The following is a 16,462-nucleotide window of genomic DNA, read 5'->3' on the forward strand; positions in this document are numbered from 1 at the left end:
TCTTTGGTCATCAGAAGCTGCCCTGGACTTGGTTTTCTTTCTAATTATCCTGATTGAGCTTTCCCAAATTCTCAGATCAGCAAGGATATTTGTTTGTTTCCCTCAAGTTTGAGGAATATTTGGCCTCTTTTTATTCAGTTCTTTTCTGTACTATTTTATCCCTTCCCTACTCTGTTGTGTCAATCTCTCTCTCTCCCCCACCCCCTCTCTTTCTCTCTCTCTCTCTCTCTCACACACACACACACACACACACACACACACAAGCACACATGTCAAGATTTTATTGATTCTTGATAAAATGTGATGCTTATATTAGGTCTGATATAAACTTTGTTATCACGTTCCCTCTGCCCGCAGAGAGAGACACGACAAATATCTGAAGCTTTGGAAGTTTATTGTGCACAGTCCCTCTCCTACACTTCTCTTACTCCTAGCTTCCGCGCACTCCCAGCTTCCCTTCTCCCAGCTTCTTCCAGCTTCCGCGCTCTCCCAGCTTCCAGCCTCCACCTCTGCCGCTTCTTCCACTTCTGCCTCTTCTTCAGCTCCCTACTCTCCCACCCACCAGGCTTATATACACTTCAACCAATCAGGGGAGAGTACACGAGGTAAACGCGGACAGCTGCAAGCCTAGGATAGGTACACGAGGGGGGCATGCTCTAATCACATCGTTAACTAGCCAATCATTGGAATTTGCTGGTTGTTTACTGTATAGCTGGCCGCTTTTGGCTCAGCGTCAGGCACCATCTTGACCATGTCCAAAGGCTGGGGGTCCCGGAAACCCCGACATATCCCCCTTCTTTACTATTAAACTAAGGCTCGGGACCGTGCCTGTCTTAGGCTGAGTGGTCAGCATATGTCCTTACCCGTCATCAGAGTCTGCAGAGCATGCTGCAGCTCCTGTCTTAGGTTGGTACACAGCCACCTCCTTCATTACCCGTCTTTGACTACCGGTCCAGCATCAAGAGCCATACTAATGGGGGGCTGTCGGCCTTTAGGGCGGTCATGGCCTGATGAAAGATAATTTGATCTCTCTATTGGCTAGCTTGTAGATGCATGCCAAAACGAATGAAGAGAAGGAGGCCAAGGCAGAGGAATACCACCATAGCTCCTAAGCTTGCCCGCTGTTTGACAAATCTATAAACAGAAGAAAAACCATATAGCCATATTAAATACAGAAACAATATACATCCCAATGGAGTTACAATATGGGCAACACAAAACAGCTCTCAGGGAATAAACGCATCCCAGTCCCAAAAGTTCTTGCAAGGTATCCACTTGTTCTTATAATGAATCCATTCTCTGATAGAGTCTCTATGGTCTGTAAGGCTGCAGCTGTATCTTCGACCAAGTGATCGTTGTTATGGTTGTGTCAATGCTGTTACTGCAAGGACTGTGGTGGCAATGATCACGGCTGTTGCAATGTCAAAGCCTCTTCTGTTTCTTGATAATAGCACTGGCAATTCTATATCTGCAACAGAAACTAGGACTGGTAGGAAGATAGAAATGTGCAAATTGCACAGGTGGCAAAAGAACCATTCCAGTATTGTGAAAGATAGCACACGGTTAGTGAACAGTTAAGAGGTGTTATTAGAAATGTTAGTTGGTAGAAACATAAAAAGGGAGGAAATACACAAGCTGACATGGGAGGAAAAGCAATATTACAGCCAGGGTCAGCAGAACGAGTTGCTCTACTCTGGATCCGATTTGCAGTATGATTCCAACGGCAAAGTGCAGAAATTCCTCCTGTTAAAGCAAAGAAAGGCTAGAAATATCCTTGTCACCAAAAGCAGCACGACCTGAAAAATCATCAGTAGAATTGACAGGCTTGTAGAGGAATTGGTGAAAAGCAAGAAAAGGAAGAATAAAAAATGTGCTAGTTAGAAGTGAAAAATATGGCCAGGCTAACAATGGCCCACAGGTTCCGGGTTTGCCTCTCCGTCTGAGTTTTTGTCACTGGAGGAAGGCTCAGACTCGCCACCGCGAGGAGGAGCAGCATCACTTGCATGCTGTAAAACTCTGATTAGCCTTTCTGGAATCCAGACTGGAGTCTGTTGATCCTGTGGGAAAATACAAACAGACCCTCGGACCCAACGAAGGACTGGATCCGGTCCTTTCCAACAACCTGTCAGGATATCTTTCCATTTTGCCCATACTTGAGAAGTATTATGGGGATTATAATGTCGATCAGCTGCAGAATGGCCGTCCCTATCCAGAGTTAAGAAATTTAGAATGAAAAGAACTAAATTAAGTTTATCTTTAGGAGACTTGTAGGAGGCTCCTATTCCCCCTTTTTGTTTATTTAAACAATTTTTTAAAGTAAGATGTGCTCTTTCCACAATGCCCTGTCCCTGAGGATTATAGGGGATGCCAGTGACTGATTGGATGTTAAATGTTTGTAAAAACAACCGGAAGCTTTTAGAAGTATAAGCAGGACCATTATCTGTTTTAATAACTTTAGGTATGCCCCAGCCAGCAAATGCTTGTAGGCAGTGTTGAATGACATCTTTTACCTTTTCTCCAGAATGAGCGGAAGCCATAATGACCCCTGAAGCAGTGTCTACTGACACATGTACATATTTAACAGTACCAAATTCAGAAATATGGGTTACATCCATCTGCCAAATATGACCAGGCAGCAGTCCCCTGGGGTTAACTCCAAAGGATTGTACTGGGATTAAAGGAGCACAATGTTGACAATTTTTTACTATTTGTCGAGCCATACGTTTAGATATAGGAAATTTTCTGCTCAAAGTAGTGGAATTTACATGAAATTTTTCATGAAAGAGTTTTGCTTGTTCCTCTATGGAAAAAACAAAAATTGATTTGGTGGCCATATCTACCAAGTCATTAGCATTGGCCAAAGGTCCTAGTAAATTAGAATGAGCTCTAATATGTCCTACATAGAATAGATGTTTACGCTGTGGGATAAGGTTTTGTAGCGTAGTAAAATAAGAAGCTACCGTGGACATGGAAGAAATATGAGGTACCGTTTCAAGAACCTGTAAAGCGTTAACGATATATAAGCTATCAGATAGAAGATTGAATGGTTGATTATCTGCTAATTTAAAGGCTAATATTACAGCTGCAAGTTCAGTAACCTGTGCAGAGTTGGGTGGAACTATTATGGTGTGAAGTTGTTTACTGATAAGTACTGCACCTACTCCATTTTTGGAGCCATCAGTAAAAATGGTTACACAGTCTTTAAGAGGCTGGACACTAGTCACTTTTGGAAAAACTATGGGAGTATTTTTACAGAATTGAATCCAGGGATGTTGGGGATAATGGTTATCGAACTGAGCTGAAGTGGAACAATATAATACTGACCAATCATCATCATTATTAATTAGCCATTTAATTTGCTGAGTGGAATAAGGAGTTATAATAATAGACGGATGGATTCCAAAAACAGTAATGCAAGATTCTATTCCCTTGAATATTACCTGAGCAATAGCTTGGGGATATGATTGCAATGTTTTAGCCAGAGAGCTAGGGAGATTTATACTTTGCAGAGGTCCTCCTTGCCAAACTATGCCAAAAGGGGTATGCTTTTCTGAGATTATGATTAAACTTAATGGTTGAGTAGGATCACAACGATCAACGTAACACTGCTGAAGTCTATTCTCTACTAGCTGTAAGGATATCCGTGCTTCGGGAGTAAGTTTCCTAGGGGAATTCAAGTCAGGATTACCTTTTAATATATCGAATAAAGGTTTTAATTCCCCTGTGGATAATTTTAAATAGGATCTGATCCAGTTAATGTCACCTAAGAGTTTCTGAAAATCGTTCAAGGTATTCAATTGATCTGTCCTGATGGTCAACTTTGTTGGTCTGACTGTAGTAGCAGTGAGCCTTGTACCCAGATATTCTTGGATCTCCTCTAATTGTAATTTTTCAGGAGCTATCGTTAGTCCTCTCTTTTCTAATGCTTGAGTTATAAATTGTAATGCTTCTAACAAAACTTTTTCTGGATGGCAAATAAGTATGTCATCCATATAATGATAAATCAACAATCTCTTAAACTTTTGTCTAGTAGTTGTTAACGCTTTATCTACGTATATTTGACATATAGTAGGACTGTTAGCCATACCTTGAGACAACACAGTCCATTCAAATCTCTGGTCAGGCTGAGTGTGATTAAGAGAGGGCAAAGTAAAAGCAAATCTCCAACAATCATTTTTGTGTAAGGGTATAGAGAAAAAGCAATCTTTTAAATCCAGAATAATAGTAGGCCAATTTTTTGGTAGTGCAGTGACAAGAGGGAGTCCACATTGGATGGGTCCCATAGGGTACATTTGTTCGTTTATGGCTCTTAAATCATGTAATAACCTCCATTTTCCTGATTTTTTCTTTGTTAAGAATATTGGAGTATTCCAAGGAGAGGTAGAATGTTGTAAATGACCTGCTTGTACCTGCTCTTGTACTAACTTATGAGCTGCCTCTAGCTTCTCTTTTGTTAGGGGCCACTGTGGAATCCAGCGAGGCTTATCATCTTTCCATATTATAGGGATTGATGGTTTATCAGTGGCCCCTAGGAAAAACCCAATCCATGAGAATCATTTTTTGGTGGAAGTAAAGGCAGTGGTTGGGTAGATCCTTGACTATGTCTTCCTAATCCTTTTTTATCTTCATAGTTCATATTTTGTAACATATTTCTTACAGGAGTCCCTTGGTAAGTCTGATCAGTGGTGAGTTTCATATCCATTTGCTGCAGGACGTCTCGTCCCCATAGGCTAATAGGAACATTACAGACATATGGCTGAAATATTCCTGTGTGTCCCTCTGTATTTTTCCACGATAATGAGGAAGCACTTTGATTGGGGCTCTCTGCTACTCCTAAGCCTCTCAAGCTCTGAGCTGCTGTGATCAATGGCAGTGCTTTGGCCAGACCATTGCGCTAATAATACTTTTGTCTGCTCCCGTATCTAATAAACCTGTAAATTCCATATTTCCCACTTTTAATTTTAGGAGGGGCCTCTGTCCCATATCCATAGTAAGGTTTATTAAAGTGGTTCCTGTTGATCCAAAATCTCCTTGTCTTTTATTTGTATTTTTACTGGGCCACAAAGAATGTCGACTGGGCAATATAAGCATTTGTGCAATGCGATCCCCTGGAGAGATGACCGTAATTCCTTTTGGTGAAGAGACCAAGGCTTTTATTTGTCCAGTAAAATCAGGATCAATAACCCCTGGGTGTACTATAAGTCCTTTTAGTGTTGAGGAACCTCTACCTAGTAATAGTCCTACACTGTTCTGTGGGATTTTTTCATGCCAATCAGTATCAATCATCTGCACCCCCATATCTGGGGTTAGTATGAGTCTGGAGGTGGCACAGATGTCCAATCTGGCACTTCCTGAGGTGGCTCTGCGCTCCCCTTCTCTGTGGGAGGATACCACCGTCGGGGAACTTGTTGAATTACCCCGTATATTTGTTGCGGGCCCCGGGAAGGGCCCTGTCTCCCGTTTTTTTGAAGTTTAGGATTCAACCCTAGGAAATTATCCTCCCTATCTCTAATAGGCTGACAGGCACTATTCCAATGACTTCCTCTTCTGCATCTTGGACATAGCCCTGGGGCATAAGGTGTAACAGGTTTTACTATAGTTATCTCTTGTCTTTTGTTAGGGCATTATCTCCTTGCTGCTGATTTTATGCATCTATTGAAGCGTATTGGCCTTCTCCTATTAACATTTCTATCGGGAAACCTTGCCACTATGTTTCTGCAAGCAGTTTCAACAGCTATTTCTTGCCACTGAGCTCTCCAATTAGACATTGTCCTCCAGATAACACTGCTCTGCATACCTGTTTCCAAATAGTCTTAACTGCCTCTTTAAAGTTTTTTCAATGGTTGATGGTATCTCCATTTGCTCCTCAAATACGGGCAGGTTCTACAAATTTTGAAGCTCTTTCTATTAGGCTTAGGTTTCTCCTACCTTTTCCCCTTGTTCCTAAGTTTTCACTACCACTTGGTTATTCCTTCCGGGGGTTCTTTATGTTAGACTTAGTTCCCTTTTTTCCCTTGTTCTTAGATTTTTTGAGCAATTATTTTCTAGGTCACCACCACTCAATTTTTCCTCACTTTATTCTCTTTAAGCGTTCTTTTCTGTTGCTATTAGATCCTGTTCATGAAGATCCCCCTTGTGGCACACTGAGCAGCTTTTCTTCTATAAACCCTGGGCTTATTTCTACTAGGGTTTGAACATATGATCATACAGTGGTTTCCTTATTTTCTAGTCCTTCCCCAGTGTTTCTCCCTGAGGGGTTGCTGCATTCTGAATAATGGCGTCTCATGGTTTTTTAATAGTTCCCTGAGGGGTTGCTGCATTCAGACCCCATTGTTACTAATTTGAATGGCTTTAGTTATGGCAATTACAATAACAAACAGTGGCCTAGCTGCCGGGAGCAACGAGATTACTGAAAGGAAAACTATCAAGTGTGCATTAGAATTTTTATAGCGGCTTTTCACGTACTACCTAATTGGACCGCTTCAAACGTGTTTCTACTTTCACTTTAATTAGACCGCGTTCCACGCGTCAGGACCGCTGATGGCGTATCCCGATACCCGCGTTCTACGCGTCAGGATCCCGATACCTTTCAACCGGACCGCATTCCGCGTGTCCCCAGGACCGCCAATGGCGCATCCTGACACCCTTTAACCTTTTTATAACCGGTTTAACTTGTATAAAAAAAATTTTTTTTCAAATATCTTACCTCGTTTTCTTTTATAAGGCCTTCATCTTTCCTTCATCTCCCGGGTCTCGGCACCAGTTATCGCGTTCCCTCTGCCCGCAGAGAGAGACATGACAAATGTCTGAAGCTTTGGAAGTTTATTGTGCACAGTCCCTCTCCTACACTTCTCTTACTCCTAGCTTCCGCGCACTCCCAGCTTCCCTTCTCCCAGCTTCTTCCAGCTTCCGCGCTCTCCCAGCTTCCAGCCTCCACCTCCGCCGCTTCTTCCGCTTCTGCCTCTTCTTCAACTCCCTACTCTCCCACCCACCAGGCTTATATACACTTCAACCAATCAGGGGAGAGTACACGAGGTAAACGCGGACAGCTGCAAGCCTAGGATAGGTACACGAGGGGGGCATGCTCTAATCACATCGTTAACTAGCCAATCATTGGAATTCGCTGGTTGTTTACTGTATAGCTGGCCGCTTTTGGCTCAGCGTCAGGCGCCATCTTGACCATGTCCAAAGGCTGGGGGTCCCGGAAACCCCGACACTTTGTTACATGCAAAATTTGAATAAGTAGATACTTCTAGATTCCAAGATGAGTGCTGCTGAATAGAACTATAATATGAGCTGCCTACACAATTTAAAACTTTCTAGTATCCTCAATTTTAAATAATAAAGACACAAAAAAGTGACTTTAATCATTTATTTCATTTAAATCAACTTATGTTTTAACATTACCTTTTCAGCAGATAACCAATATAAAACTTGGGTCTTTTCAAATAGTAGAAATAAGCAAAGTCTTTGAAATCTGGAGTGTAGGATTGTACTTTCAGCATAGCTCAATTTAGATCCTAAATTTTCAACTGCTAAAGAGAAAGTATGACTGAAACCACAAAGTCATGTGTAATATTTTTTTGCTTTGTTTTCAAATTTTTTATTTTAAGTCAAAATAAATAAAAATAAATTCCATTTCTCACTTTACTAGTTACATGTCAAGTGTCTACAGCTTATGTGGCTAATGGCTACCATATTGAATAGTGTAGATTTAGATAAGACAGGGTTTCTACTAAAGATTGCTGCGAGGAAAGGAGCTTTTCTATGAACATTCAGTACAAGTACAATTTTATAGGAGTTAAAAGTAACATATATAATCATCTTTATCTTGTAAAAATAAAAGACTCCAATTTTAATACCTGTGAAGTTAAGAAAAACTATTTCCAATTTTTTTACAAAAGGACTTTATTACAAGAAAACCAGATTGGTTTGCATAATTTACATTATTTAAGTGCAGAATTTGTCAACAAATTGCTATTCTTAATGAAACATTGTTCCTTCTTCTATGAATTCGTTCCTTTGGAATTCATATTTAATAATGTCCTGGCTATAAAAACCTACTACTTTGAAAGTGTTCCATTTTGTTGACTTTATAATTATAATGGTGATATTGATTGTTGAAAAAGTGGTCTTTGGGAATTATGGTTATAATTGCCTCCAGTCCCAAGACAGGAGTGTGACTGTATTGATTTGTGTTCAATTCCAGCTCTGTGAAATAGCACAGTTCATGAATGGTGATTGACCTGGTAGAAAGTATATCCATTTACTCAGAGTTGCCTTAGGTGCCTATTTGGGGGTGACGATTCTCAGGACTCATCTAGTTGCATTTAGGCTTTGCTGCCAAATCTGATTGATTCTACCTGTGCTGAATTCCATCAGTGTCCAACCAAATTATAGAATCCACCTAACCATGAAAACAAGGTTCTATAATTCCAGAATCTGAGGCCAGGACTCTGGAGTATGACCAAGGACAGCGATGTCAGTATGCACCATCTCGATGGAGCCAAGTACCATGCACACAGTAGATGTGGGTAGTGACATACTGGCAGACGTAGAAGAAAATGACATAATAAGAGCCATGTTACTGTCTCCCTCTGTGGGTCAGAAGAGAGATCAGGTGACTAGGGATGAGGGTCAGAATTTTTTACTTTGGGGTTACACAGAAGACCTTAGGACATTATTTAATTGAAAACTTAGTGAGTGCTAACTGTGCACCAAATGAGGACTGTGTCCTGAGGGTACTATTGAATAAGATCATCACAGTCTTTACCCTCAAATACCTGAGAAGCCAAGCGGTAAATATCCAGGCATAAGTGGTGAGAATTTTACACTTGTTACCCCCTTTTAATTTCTCTAAAGCCAAAGCCCAAAACAACAAGATGTCCATTTTTCAGGGAAGAATCGTGAGGCCTGGAGTGTGACTTCTCCAAGGTCACCTAAAATGCATGTGGCAGGACTTTGGTTTCCACCCAGTGTGACTCGCTCCAGGTGGCACAGCTTTAAACTCCACTCCCAGCACCTAACAGTCACCTCCTGGTTCTGTATGAGCAGCCTCCTGCCACACTCCAAATGCAACTCTTTTGAGATTTAAAGGCATTCATATCCTTGCAAATGGGCTCTGTTCCCTAATGAAAAGAGATCCCTTCTATCGGTTTGCAGAACTTTACTATCTCTGCAATGCTGTGTGTTCTGGATTTTCAGGTATTGCCCTGGGTTCTGTACCCCGGGGCTTCAGTAAAGCTGTGCACTTGAAGGAGGAATCTAGACTTCCAAGGAGTGAATTATCTTACTTTTTATTAATTTAAATGATAGGATCTGAACTTGCAAGATCCCTTCCATTCTCTTTTTCAGTTCCATTATATTTAAGCTTGGATCTGCTTCTACAGAAGCAGAAACTTACTCAAGATATGGAGTGTGTGTCAGCCTTCAGACCAGAGCACTGGCCTTTTAGAACCCCTCACTTCTCCAGGGTTTGGACCAAACCTGAGTCCAAACAGGAAAACTGGTTTGACGACTTCTGGGTCTCTAGTCAAGCAAGGTTGCTTAAGTATTATGAACTTTCCTATGAATGTGGGATTGTGGATTGGGAGTGAGCCAAGTTCCCCTCAATTTAATTATACCCAAAACATCTGGTAAGCTCAGAGGGAGGATGCTTTGCTAACTTTAACCTGTGTTTTTATTTTTATTAAGTATAATGCTTACATATTACCAAAAGGGAAATTAGTATTTCAGAATCATAGACTTATAGGGCCATTCATCATGCCAGTCCTCTTTCCCTCGCTACTAAGTAAACCACCCTTCAATATCCCCAGTTAGTAGCATAATCTAGCATCTCCTTTGGAAGTTTTTCATATGCTTTTTCTCTATTGTTGTTTTTAACTCTATTAAATAAATATCAAATGTATCTCGATTTACCAAGAGAGAATGGATCATAAATGTTAAACAGGGAATGGCAATTAGTATAACATATTAGGACCTAGTTCTGTCTGAATCCTGTACTATAAACTCTCATAAAGTTTTGATCGTATCCCTCCAAAGTCAGGAAGCACTACTTCCCTCCAATGTCAGGACACTCACGCTCCAGGGCCTCTTAAATCTCTGTGGACTGTTGTACTTATGAGAAATATTTTCCTTTAATGGAGCTAAAATTAGTTCCCATTGGGCTTGAGCAAATTAATCCCAGTTTCCTTGTGATATATGGATGCAAGTGTGGTTCTTTTCACACATGGTGATCCTTGAAGAATATTAAGAGAGCTCCCCTCCTGTCTCCATTTCTCCGTTTCTGTGTTTTCCTAGGTTATATATTCCCATTTCCTTTCATGTGGTCCTTCCTGGGAGGTAATTTCTAGCTACCTTGCCTCCCAGTCTTCTAAAGTCATCTTGTTTTGAATGAGCCTTAACATGAGAATCTTGTTTGAGTGAAATCTTGTTGGACAGAATGTATTATTTAAGGAAAAGGAGACTCTCCACTCTAGTGACTTAGATAACGTTTGGCTTCTTCCTTTTGCACAGGAAATCTCAGAGGTGAGTGGTTGAATCTAGTGCTGTTATTCCATCATCATTAGCACAAACTCCCAGGGTTGGTAAAATCTTCATTTCCAGTACACAGGGTGGAAAATGAAGAGCAACCCTGAGTGCAAATCCATGTTAAGGCCATGAATGGAAGTTTGGCATGTCACTTTCAAACTTGTTCAGGTGCCTACACTGGCTGTAAGGCAAATGACAAATGTCATCTCACCTCAGGCAGTCATGTTCCCAGTGAAAACCCAGGAGATTTGACTACTGATAGAAAGGAAGGAAAGATGGCGACTATAGATCATTGCAGATTCTGCCACATACAATGTAAATAAAAAGCAAATGACAGCCAGGAGTGGTGGGGCACACCTGTAATCCCAGCTGCAAGGGAAGCTGAGGCTGGAGGATTTCGAGTTGGAGAACAATCTGGGCAACTTAGACCCTGTCTCAAAATAAAAATTTGAAAACAGGGTTTAGGATGTAACTGAATAGTTAACACATGGCTTGCAGGCAGAAGGCCCTGGGTTAGATCCTCAGTACCACAGAAGTCAAAAAGAGATGTCTTGTTGGCTAAGACAGGAAGAGAGGAAGTGTAGGTTATCTGAATAATCTGATCTCTAGCAAGTCGGTTAACCTATTAATGTTGCCATCTGTTCTAAACAGAATTTTTTTTTCATCTTCATACAGATAGTGTGAGTACTGTTATAAAAGTGATTTTGCTTGTTCACCTGAATGACTTTATAATGTAATTATAGCCAGTGTGTTATTCTAGAAATGATTTGTCTGAAATGATCCCATTTTCAGGTCATAGAGAGGTGATAAAAGATTCGCTAATTCAAGAAATGATGATGAAGTTATTCAGAAAACAATTTTCTCAATTTTAAAATACTTTAGAATTTTTGCCTCAGTGTTTAATGTACATTTTGGGGGAGAAATACAGGTTGGGGTTAACTCTTACTGTTTAGTGGAAGTTGCTATGATTATTTTCCACACTGAATGATTTGGGAAGGTACAGTCTGATTATGGTAATTCTTCAACTGAAGTTTCATTGATAAGATTATTGGCTATACTTTAAATCAATCTAAAACATTTAGACATTGCACAGTAAATAGAACCTCACCTCAACTGAGTGTTGGACCTTTTTGTTAATACTCTGCTGTGAACTCTACCTGTAAACCAAAGCATATGACAAGTGATAACATGTATCTTCTAGGAAAAGTTCGGGATCAAAAGTTGCTTAGTATTCCCTGACATTACGGTTTTCTAAAGAATGAGATGTGGGAACCAGGCCCAGCCTAGTGCCGCAGGCGAGACTTCCACATCAGGGAGGCAGGCCCATAGAACCAGGCCCAAACCAGCCCAGCCCTAGCCTGCAGTCTAGGGCCCATGTTGCGGTTGACCATCTGTCAACACATGGAGGCGCCACCTAGAGGCCACCATCCCGAGAGGGGCAAATCCTTTTTGGGTTACTGCATTATCAAGTTCCTCCAAGATATCAGGCTACTGAAAACTAGGAGGATTGAACAGTACCATATAGTTTATTGTAGATTTAATTTAGTAGTAGTAATATTACGATTATTCCTATTATACCTACTATTATTCCTACTTTTCTTTTATTAATATTTTTCTCATCTTTTCTATTTTTCTCTTATCTATCGGTCTCCTTGGAGACTTTTTCTCCCTTTTCACATGTTAACAACCAATTTCTTTTAATTCCATTTTCACTACTCCTATGACATAGTACCTCTATAGACACACTTCTTATCTCATTAAGGTTGTGTCCAACACCCCTCCCCATCCTCTTTGTCTACCTTTGGAAATTGTGGTTCTTATTCCAAATATATTGGCTAAGCTGTAGATAATAATTGAACTCATAATCTCTGTTTATTAAGAAAAATGATTAATACCTTAAAAAGGTACTACTTGAGTTAAAGATGCATAGTGTTTGTGTGGTATGCTGCTAATATTGATCTCTCACTTCAAGGTGAGGTATTGGAAACCTTCAGGGACACTATAAGTCTACAGAGGGGAAACTGAAACACCTCAGATTTGCATGCTTAGAGGGGAAGATACATGAAAAATATGAGAAAACAAGGGAAGAAAGTGTCCCAAACAAGCCTAGATGCTACATCAATAAAATCCAATGACACCATGGCAGAATAAATATCTGAAAGGGAATTCAGAATGTACAAAACTAAAATGATCAAAGAAAAAAAAATGAGATAAGAGAGAAAATGCAGGCATTAAATGATCACATTAATCAACAGTTAAAAGAGCAAATACAGGAAGTAAAGAATCATTTCAGTAAAGTGATAGAGATTCTGAAGAAAAACCAAACAAAAATTCTTGAAATGAAGGAAACAATAAACCAAATTAAAAACTCCATAGAAAGCATAATCAAAAGGCTAGAACACCTGGAAAACAGAATCTCAGGCATTGAAGACAAAACATTTAATCTTGAAAACAAAGTTGACCAAACAGAGAAGATGGTAAGAAATCATGAACAGAACCTCCGAGAAATATGGGATATCATGGAAAGACCAAATTTAAGAATTATTGGGATTGGGGAAGGCACAGAGAAAAAAACCAAAGGAATGAACAATCTACTCAATGAAATAATAGGAGGAAATTTCCCAAATCTGAAGAACGAAATGGAAAATCAAATACAAGATACTTACAGGACACACCAAGTCACATTGTAATGAAAATACTTAACATACAAAATAAAGCTAGAATTTTAAAGACTGCTAGAGAAAAAAAAAAATTACATTCATGGGGAAACCAATACAGATATCAGCAGATTTCTCAACCCAGACCCTAAAAGCTAGAAGGGGCTGGAACAGCATTTGTCAGGCTCTGAAAGAAAATGGATGCCCACCAAGAATCTTATACCCAGCAAAACTTACCTTCAGATTTGCCAATGAAATAAAATCCTTCCATGATAAACAAAAGGTAAAAGAATTTACAATAGGGAGAGCAGATTTCTTACTGTAAGGTGTCTATCATCCGCCATTTGCCTGCCTCTTGCCTGTCCGTTGCCTGCCTTACTCCTATCCATCACCCAAACGCTCGAGGTTCACCTCCCGATCGTCCAACAACAGTCAGCACACTGATCCCCAATCACCGGTGGAGCACCAGCTGCCTGCTGCTGCCTAGAAGTTCACTGTTACAGTACCTGCAGGTTTGATTACACATGGCTGCCGCCATTTTGAGACAACAGCCAGGCCCCATAGGACCCCTGGCCAGACTGACTGAGCCCCGTGTCTCCAGGATCCCTCAGCCCTACCGATCACTTCCTGCCTCTGGGGCCATCACGTCAACTGACTGCTCCCTGCCACCAGGACCCCCAGACCAACTGACTGCGCCCTATCACCGGGACCCCAGACCAACTGATTGCACCTGGCCTCCAGCATCCCACAACCACACCAAACACACGGGACCTCCAGGACCCCTGCTGGACCAACTGCATCCCGTCTCCAGGACCTCCAGCTGACCACATCCACCCCTGAGCTACAGCTCCCCATTTGCCAACACATTTCGAAGCCAGAACGGCCATCTTGGATAATCCTGGAAGCCACAGCTCTGATCTTTGGGTGGGGCAAATACCATCCTGCTACGCCTGCTGGAGGCTTGAAGCTCATTGTCAGGTACTTCTCATGCATCAGGCTACTGAACACTGGGAGGTTTCATTAGTATATGACTGTTATACAGTAGATATTCTTTTTTCTCCTTTTTAAAAAAAATTAAATTTTTATTTCTTTACTCTTCTTGCTCTCTTTTCCTTTTGTTTACCTGTTCCCTCAGAGTTTCTTTCTCCCTTTTTTGCATACTAACATCTGATTTCTTTTGATTACACTCTCATCCTTTCTATTTTCTAGAACTTCTGTATATTCTTTTCTTATCCCATTAACAGCCACATTCTATATCCCTCTGCATCCTCTTTGTCCTCTATTAGAAACTGCAGACCTTAATGAAAACCTGTTTGTTTTACCGAAGATAATATTTGAACTCATTTTGTTTATTATGACAATTTTGTTCTTGTCCCCATAGGGGCTATTTGGTCTAGGATTGCATAGTGTCTGATTTGGGCACTGCTAATATTGATCTCCCCTTAAAGAAAGGGTTTTGGAAACCTATAGGGCCACTATAAGCCTATAGGGGGAAATCTGCAATACCCCAGATCTGCACTGCTAGAGGGGAATATACATGAACAACATGAAAAAACAAGGGAAGAAAATGATCCAAACAAATCTAGATTCTATATTAATAGAATCCAATGACAGTATGGTAGAAGAAATGTCAGAAAAGGACTTCCGATTATACATGATTAAGATGATTCACGAAGCAAAGGATAAGATAACAGAGCAAATGCAGGCAATGAATGATAATACCAATAAGCTGAAAGAGCACCTGTGGGAAGCAAAATATCACTTCAACAAAGAGATAGAGATTCTCAAAAAAAAAAAAAAACAAATGGAAATCCTCGAAATGAAGGAGACAATAAGCCAAATAAAAAACTCAATGGAAAGCATCACCAAAAGACTAGACCACTTGGAAGACAGAACCTCAGACAATGAAGACAGAACATTTAATCTTGAAAATAAAGTTGCCCAAACAGAGAAGATGGTAAGAAATCATGAACAGAATCTCCAAGAACTATGGGACATCATGCAAAGACCAAACTTAAGAATTATTGGGATTTAGGAAGGCACACAGATACAAACCAAAGGAATGAAAAACCTATTCAATGAAACAATATCAGAAAATTTCCCAAACCTGAAGAATGAAATGGAAAATCAAATACAAGAGGCTTACAGAACACCAGATGCACAGAATCACAACAGATCCACACCAAGGCAATGAAAATGCCTAACATTCAAAATAAAGATAGGATTTTGAAGACCGCAAGAGAAAAGCATCAGATTACATACAGGGGGAGACCAATACGGATAGCAACTGACTTCTCAAACCAGATTCTAAAAGCTAGAAGGGCCTGGACCAACATATTTCAAGCTCTGAAAGAACATGGTTGCCAACCAAGAATCCTATACCCAGCAAAACTAACCTTCAGATTTGAAGATGAAATAAAATCCTTCCATGATAAACAAAAGTTAAAAGAATCTACAAATAGAAAGTCTGCACTACAGAATGTTCTCAACAAAATATTCCATGAGGAGAAAATGAAAAACAACAATGTAGGTCAACAAAGGGAGGAACTACCTTAGAGAAAAACCACTCAAAGGAGAAACCAAGCCAACTTTAAAAACCAAAAATAAGCCAAATGACTGGGAATACAAATCATTTCTCAATAATAACCCTGAATGTTAATGGCCTAAACTAATCAAACAAAAGCCATAGACTAGCAGAATGGATTAAAAAGAAAGACCCAACAATATGCTGCCTGCAAGAGACTCATCTCATAGAAAAAGACACCCACAGACTAAAGGTGAAAGGATGGGAAAAAACCTACCACACACATGGACTCAGTAAAAAAGCAGGGGTTTCCATCCTTATATCAGATAAAGTGGACTTCAAGTCAAAGTTAGTCAGAAGGGATAAAGAGGGACATTTCATACTGCTTAAGGGAACAATAAATCAGGAAGACATAACGATAGTAAATATTTATGCCCCAAACAATGGTGCATCCCTGTACATCAAACAAATCCTTCTCAATTTCAAGAATCACATAGACCACAACACAATAATTCTGGGCGACTTTAACGCACTGCTGTCACCACTAGATAGATCTTCCAAACAAAATCCAACCAAAGAAACCATAGAACTCAATAACACAATCAATAACCTAGACTTAATAGACATATATAGAATATTCCATCCATCAACGAGCGGATACACTTTCTTCTCAGCAGCACAGGGAACCTTCTCGAAAATAGACCATGTGTTATGCCACAAAGCAGCCCTTAGGAAATGCAAAAAAATAGAG

Source organism: Sciurus carolinensis, chromosome 6, assembly GCF_902686445.1.
Source record: "Sciurus carolinensis chromosome 6, mSciCar1.2, whole genome shotgun sequence".
Taxonomy (NCBI): Eukaryota; Metazoa; Chordata; class Mammalia; order Rodentia; family Sciuridae; genus Sciurus; species Sciurus carolinensis.